This window comes from Schistocerca americana, chromosome 8 (genome assembly GCF_021461395.2).
Source record: "Schistocerca americana isolate TAMUIC-IGC-003095 chromosome 8, iqSchAmer2.1, whole genome shotgun sequence".
In the NCBI taxonomy this organism is placed as follows: Eukaryota; Metazoa; Arthropoda; class Insecta; order Orthoptera; family Acrididae; genus Schistocerca; species Schistocerca americana.
This window is the reverse complement of record NC_060126.1, coordinates 235,276,335-235,283,710: the sequence shown is the minus strand read 5'-3', so window position 1 is coordinate 235,283,710 and position 7,376 is coordinate 235,276,335.

Here is a 7,376-nt window from a genome sequence, read left to right as displayed (position 1 = left end):
AATTTATCGTTTGAATGAAATGGGTATTTAAAAAGACATGTAGCGAAAAGTCTAAGCTCATTATGTGTGTTATGAAAGGTTCCGGGATATATTAAAAATGTATTCCATTAATTCTTTGTTCTCGTTAGTTGATTAAATTTAGCTGCGAAATAGTAATGAAATTTGATAACTGGCAAGAGAAATAATTTGCAGTGCAATTTTGATTCATTTGAAAACAGCTTATGAGAACTACAGGTTATAATTACTCCTTGAAATTGTTAAAATATCTGAGACCTGAAGTTTAGATTTCCTATGGGGTCGGAGTAGAATTACTCTTTCAGCACTCACGATTGGGAGGGTGGGAATGTAAAACAAACAGTTCACCTTTTATTCCTCCAACTCGCAAACAGGAGGAACGCCACGTTATTGGAAGAGAGACGTAGTCTCGTTCATTTGAGGCATACAAAGTATCTTTAAACAATCCCACACGAATAAATCCATGGCGCTTATTTCCAAAGACTGCGGTGGTCACTTGATTGGTCCATCACGATCTATTCATCGCTGTAGGGATGTTCGGCCCAAGAAGTCACGAACACGGAAATTCCACTACGGTGGTGAGCCATTCTGTTCGAAGAATAGATTCGGCTGCAAGGATTGGAGTTGAGGGGCAGTAAAATACTCAAGGATGTCCAGATAAAAGATGCCTGATACTGCTCGCTCCATGAAGAGAATCGGTCGAACTATGGTGTCTTTCATCAGCGAACATCATACATTCAACTTTTACATTTCTGCCATGTTATAAAAAACTGTGAACGTTTGCCGAACCCCAGATACGAATGTTGTGCAGATTAAGCTTATTATATTTGTGAAAAGTAGCTTCGTCAGAGAAAACATTTCCTAGATAGTAGGGGTTTTGTCCCATCTGGTGTCACAACTCAACAGCATATTCCTGACGAAGTTGCAATACAAAAGAATGGTTCAAATGGCTCTGAGCACTATGGGACTCAACATCTGAGGTCATCAGTCCCCTAGAACTCAGAACTACTTAAACCTAACTAACCTAAGGACATCACAAACAGCCATGCCCGAGGCAGGATTCGAACCTGCGATCGTAGCGGTCGTGCGGTTCCAGACTGAAGCGCCTAGAACCAGTCGGGCACACAGCAATAGAGATTGTCTGGAAACAAAAACATACACAATAATTTTGAGTTACTTTATGCCGAAACCGCAAATAGTTTTTAAAGGTATTTGGAATCATGGAGAGTTCATGTAGACATCGTGCATATATGATAAAAAAAGAAGAAGACAGTTACTGGTTGTAAATGCCTCCTGGAACAAAGATGAAACAAACAGACACCGTCCGAACAGGTCATGAAGGTCCAACAGTACCGATCGGCCGTGTCCTCCGCAGCCCTAATGAGTCACCGGATGCGGATATGTAGGGCCAAGTGGTCAGCACACCGCTCTCCTGGCCATTGTCAGTTTTCGTGACCGGCGCCGCTACTTCTCTGTCAAGTAGCTCCTCTATGGGCTTCACATGGGATGAACGCACTCCGCTTCCCACGGTCCGCGCGGCTTCACCCCCCCCCCCCCTCCCCCCCCTCCCCCCCACCGCCCCCACGGAGGTTGGAGTCGCCCATCGGGCATGGGTGTGTGAGTTGTCCTTAGTGTAAGGTGCAAGCTAGTTTAAGTTAGATTATGTAGTGTGTAAGCCTCTGACCAATGACCTCAGCAGTTTGGTCCCATACGAACTTACCACCAATGTAATGTGTGGTGTAGACTGCTTGCCAATTGCATTCGACAGATCCGGACGGTGACCCGCCCAAGTGCTTGTCAAGCCCGACAGCGCTTAACATCGTTGATATGACTGAAACCGGTGTTGCCACTGCAACATGGCCGTTAGTAAGGAACAAAGATAGCCAAATAATTTATGACAGAATGCGAGCTAATGCCTTACTATGCACAGGTCCAGACCTATATTCAGACAGAGTAGAACCGAATAAGACATACAGTAGTATTTTGGATAATACGGCTTAAATTTCGTATTTATGTTTACATCAGTGAAGCCTTAAGAAACAATACTCAAAACCACAGAAAGACAAGTTAGTACAGAAGCAAACGGACAAAGGGTAAAATATGCGTGCGTAGCGCCTCGGACCGGTGCCGTGATTGCAATCACATACAGTGATTTATTTTATGAGGTATTACACAAAGAAAATTGGTACAAAAATGTAATTAATGCCAAATGTAGTTTACTTTGAAACATTCCTTTGTTTACCCTCGAAGCTTTTGTGTCTTTGTTCGTAGTTACATTCGTGACAGCGGAGAGAATCGACACACTTTGTGATGTGCGACATACGAGTATTGTTCAGCAGATTTCCACGGAAGCGTGTGTGGCAAAGCCGAATGAATCCTCTATAACGCTGTACTATCCCTTTGCTCTGTGATACAGCGTTAGAATTCTCACTGCTACAAAGTCAAAACAAATGTCTGTACCAATAAAACAACCCTGAGAAAGATTCACAAATCTGTCCACGGTAAAGGACACCGTACTACACAAACGAAAACGAAAAAACGATTCGAAATCAGCAGGTAGAAGGTAGTCGTTTCATCAAGACAATGTCCTCAAATTATTCTAGAAATAAATGGAATTTATTGGCTTTAGATAAATCTCGGGAAGTTACTAAGCCCGGGAACGGGAACGGGAACGCATTCTCAAGGTTTTCCGTAGCGAAACAGTAACATAACTGAACACAGAGGATGACTAACTCTTGGCATCGAAACGTTCAGCACTTTGAAATACAATCTCCGTTTCAGAGACCCCAAAGCTTGCCTCCTATCAACCAGAGAACTGTTGTTCGACCACTCCAGTTGACGAACTCCGAGCAGCTTTTCAATATAGAGGCCTTTCAGCCTCCACCACGGCAGAATGTAGGCAACTTCACGGACTAACTCCTGCTCACGCTAACAGAACTTACCACCAATCCGATGTCCCTCTTTTGATCTTTTAATGCTGTGTCATGAATTGCTCACTTTTGTGGGTAAAACGATTACTCGCCCGGACATCCGCGAACGTTAGCACGTTGCTACCGGGATTCGAGGAGGCGCGCCAGTCCTGGATCGAATCGTACCGACGGATTTACGACTACAGCCGGTGTTACTGGCAGCCTGGTTGTGAAATTTAAGTGGGTCCCCATAGCTAACTATACAACTACGTGGACATTGGGCTGGTGCGATGTCGCACCTTATTTCTACGATTCGCAAACCTTTACAAAAACAGTCACAGACATTCACTTTGAATAACGCAGGCAGATTGAGTATAGAAATTGGAAAACCCGTCCCCAAGTGGGTATGTATGTGAGGTGGGGAGGAGGGGTAAGTGTTCCCTCCTACCACAAACATTGCTAAATCCAGTAACTAACACACCGTCCACTAGAATATCCAGGAAAAAGGATGAAAGCAGGAAAGTGAAGTACAAGGAGTAGATAATACAATGGCATGGTTTATAATTAATAATTAAGAATGAGTACTGTTGATTATATTTCAACCCTAATAAGTTGCAGGTAGAGTTCATATTCGTCAGTGCTGTATAATAGTACTAGCTTGTTACGCACAGCTGCCGTTGCGTATGTCTGTGTCACATATACGGCGCATATCTCCCGATCCTTCTCTTTCCGTTCATCTCCTCCTCCCCCCTATCTCTGTTCATCATCTCCTTCCCCCTCCTCCCTCTCTACATCTTGACGTCCACCTCTATCTGTCCATCTCCTCCTACGCCTCTCTTTGCCCATCTCCACCCCTTCCTTCTCTTTCTGTCCATCTCTTCCTCAAATGTGTGTGAAATCTTATGGGACTTAACTGCTGTCATCAGTCCCTAAGCTTACACACTACTTAACCTACATTATCCTAAGGACAAACACACACACCCATGCCCGAGGGAGGACTCGAACCTCCGCCGGGACCAGCCGCACAGTCGATGACTGCAGCGCCCCGGACCGCTCGGCTAATCCCGCGCGGCTCTCCATTCTCACTACTGATCTCCTTTCCCACCCTCTACCTGCTCAGCTGTTCACATGGACATGTGTACCGCTAGAATACATTCCGATACTACCATACTACACGCTAGTTCTGCAGGGCAGCCCAGATGTCGGCGTTACCAACCCTTACCACATCTAGCTCGCCACGCCTACCCCAACGTGAGCTAGTTGGTTCTCACTGCCCACAGTACGTTTCTCCAGTATGTGTACCAAGTTTGGTTGAAATCAATCCTGTACGTGTATGGCTTTCCATACTGGTCGGTGCCATACTGGAACATTCCCCCTGGAAATTTGTTAAGTTGAATTCAAGCATCATATAGTACAATGATTGCTTCGTATAATGCACACTTGCTGTTAACCTTGTACTTTCGAGCCACATACTTCAATGCTACTAACTTTGTAACTTTTTATTTACATCTTCTCCTCAGAATTCTCAAGTTTATATTATTTCTTTCGATACATATTCATGTCTATCGTAGACATTAGTTTCACTTTAACTCCACATTACCAAACAGCTACATATACCAAGTATCAGTTAAAAATTGCCTATATCGCTGTAACCAGGGGCAATAAAATCTTTATTTTCAGTATTTCACTTAATTATTCGCAAATTTAAAAATTTGAAATAGTGTCATAATATACTAATTAAGACACTAAAGGCTTTAAACCGTAAGTCAAATATTGAAGTTACAAACTGTGTAGGTATGTGTCTTAAGTCAATGTAACTAGAGCGCGCATATTCGTCAGACTACATTCATTCAGGATTTGAGAAGAGGGCTTTGCGACTTCTAACAAATTTCAAACCTTTTCGAAACCTGTGCTTGCTGACATCCTTCCGCAGAATCGTGCAGTAAAACTTCGATATTAGGCATGATGTTTTGTTACTTATTTAGAACTAACTCTTTTCACAACACACATTGCAGACAGTATCCACTTCACTGTGCGACACGTAGTTCAGAAGGTATGACGTGGGAAAAAATTGAGATGCATCAAAAACTAGCTCTTCTTCAAACACCCAGAAAATTATCCAGGCTATTCTCATGCGATGTTTGATAACGACTTTTATCAACTGCCATTAAAACTTCAAACATAATCTCAAACCTTGCTAAACATTTTCTCGTTTCCAGCTGTTTTATACATTTGAGTTCGATTCTTTGAAGATAAGGGATAGGGGATTTACTTGTTCTCAGTAAAATATAACACACTGAAGCGCCGAAGTACCTGTTAGAAGCTTGCGTATTCAAATACAGAGGTATGTAAACGGGCAGAGTAAGTCGCTGCGATCTGCAACGCCTATATAAGACAAGTGTCCGGCCCATTGTTAGATCGGTTACTGCTGCTGTAGTGGCACGTTATCACGGTTTAAGTGAGTTTGAACGTGGTGTTATAGTCCGCGCAAGAAGGATGGGACACAGTATCTCCGAGGTAGCGATGAGTGCGGATTTTCGCGTACGAGCAATTCACGAGTGAACCGTGAATATCAGGAAACCGCTAAAACATCAGATCTCCGATATCGCTGCGGCCGGAAAAAGATCCAGCAAGAATGGGATCAACGATGACGGTAGAGAATCTTTCAACGCGATAAAGTGCAACTCTTCCCCAAACTGCAGCAGATTTGAATGCTGGGGCATTAACGAGTGTCAGCGTACGTACCATTCAATGAAACATCATCGATATGGTCTTTCGGAGCCGATGGTCCACTCATATACCATTGAAGACTGCACGACACAAAGCTTTACGCCTCGCCTGGGCCTTTCAGCACAGGCATTGGACTGTTGATAAGTGCAAACAAATTGCCTAGTCGGACGAGTCTCGTTTCAAAATTGTATCGAGCTGATGGACGTGTACGGGTACGGAGACAATCTCATGAACCCATGGACACTGCTTGTCAGCAGGGGACTGTTCAAGCTGGTGGAGGGTCTGTAATAGTGTGGGGTGTGTGCAGTTGGAGTGGTGTGCGACCGCTGATATGTATAGATACGACTCTGACAGATGATCAGGTGATCCGTCTCTAATGACCTCGTTGTTGACGGGACGTTAAACACTGATCTCCTCCTCCTCCTCCTCTGACAGATGACACGCAGGTAAGCATCCTGTCTGATCATCAGCATCCATTCATGTCCATTGTGCATTCAAACGGACTTGGGCAATTACAGCAGGACAAGGCGACACCCCACTCGTCCAAAATTGCTACAAAGTATCTCCAGGAACCCTCTTCTACGTTTAAACACAACCGCTGGCCACCAATCTCCCCAGACATGAACATTATTGAGCAAAACTGGGATGTCTTGCAACGTGCTGTTCAAAAGAGATGTCTACCCCGTCGTACTCTTACGGATTTAAGGACAAGTCTGCAGGATTCGTGGTGTCAATTCCCTCCAGCACTACTTCAGGTGTTAGTCGAGTCAGTGCCACGTTGTGTTGCGGCACTTCTGCGTGCTCGCGGGGGCCCTACACGACATTAAGTTAGTGGTGCCAGTTTCTTTGATTCTTCAGTTCATGTTACAATTCTGTTCGATTCCAGATTCTGCCTACCAACACTCGCGACGTGACGTAGTTCCTCACTCCACTTCTCCAAAACGCATACGCGATTATACCGTAAAAACTGCATTGTTACAACAAATGTCTTCCTTCCAAATAACGTCGCCCCCCGATCACATATAGTACAGTTTAATGATGATAAAGAAAGGTACCCAAATTCCACGCTTTGAAAATGAAATGTTGTTCGTCTTCCAGCGAAGATACTTGGAACATTAGAGTGCAGTGCGGGCTGACTGTGTTTGCGATCCCGGAGTGGCCAGGGGGCAGTAGCAGCAGCGGCCGCGCTGACGCAGCTCTCGGTCAGAGAGGCTTAAGCCGTCCCTCCCGCCATGAGCCAGCGGTCTGCGTCTCCCCACGCGGACGTCTCGGCCCGTCGGATTGGATTTCCTCCCTCGATGCGCTCGGACGCCGTCCCTTTCCGGCTCCATTACTTCCTGCTCCGTTGTCAACACCGGAGAACGGAGAACATTCTCCGTATGAATGGCTACCTAACACAATGTTCCAATGTCACTGAACAGATCTGCTCAGCGGATACTGTTATGTGACGAGTAATTCTCAGTTTGCTACCTCTGCGATTGTTCCCGTTATTACTCGCCGCTAACAACGCAGCTGGCGTGCAAATGCCACATCGACTAGAGGAATTAGAAGAGATGGGAGTTAGGAGGTGATCATTTGGCAGCAGTAGGGACCGGCTGAAGAAGCGGAGATCCGGATTAGAATACTTAGACGATTACGTGCACTACTTTCGTTTTGGCCGTCATAGATATGAGGTCTGTAAAAATTAATGTTAAAATATCGCCTCAAACACCAGGGTAAAGA